Raw genomic sequence first — 695 nt, 5'->3', positions numbered from 1 at the left:
AGTTGTCATGCATGGGCTGCACTCCCTTTTTTCTAAACGCGCATCTTGCCGTGGTTGTCCAACACTATCTCTCGCTCGGTGTCCAGGCAGTACAGCAGCATATCATAGCTCCCATTCGGTTGGATCTTAAAGCTGGTAGTCTTTTGGCAGAAAGCTCGACTTCACTCTTGGCGTCCTCATGGAAGTAATTTCCTGGTGCTGTCGGGATCGTGCCATCGCGCTTTCTCCACGCACTGTATTTTGTAGACAGTTATTGCCACAGCGCACTGATGCATTTCACAACTGTTGTGGTATTCTTGTATATTGTATAATTTTCTTTCTCATAAGACATCATGTGTAGTTTGTTCATTTCGTACAGATGCATATTCTAATGATCTGATCAGGGAAGTGCTGATTTTTGCTTGTAAAACAATCCTTTCCGTTTCATTACTAATACATGGCACCTGTTCGTAGCCAAACACAAAGGAGCAATGCAAGGAAGCAAAGAAAAGGAAAAGGCCACACCAGCAAAGAACACCACTTCACACATTTATCTTCACTCTACCAGTGCCATTTGGTATCAATGATGACAATGGAGGCTGGCTGGTACTATTGCGATGGAAAGAAACGCGAACAGCGGAGCGCGTGACCGAAGCTAAACTGAAGGTATAGTGCGTGCAGTCCAGTCATCACCACTGACATCCGGTTTGACCGCG

Source organism: Dermacentor silvarum, chromosome 4 (genome assembly GCF_013339745.2).
Source record: "Dermacentor silvarum isolate Dsil-2018 chromosome 4, BIME_Dsil_1.4, whole genome shotgun sequence".
Lineage (NCBI taxonomy): Eukaryota > Metazoa > Arthropoda > Arachnida > Ixodida > Ixodidae > Dermacentor > Dermacentor silvarum.
The sequence above is the reverse complement of the archived record's forward strand: the minus strand, read 5'-3'. Positions refer to the sequence as shown.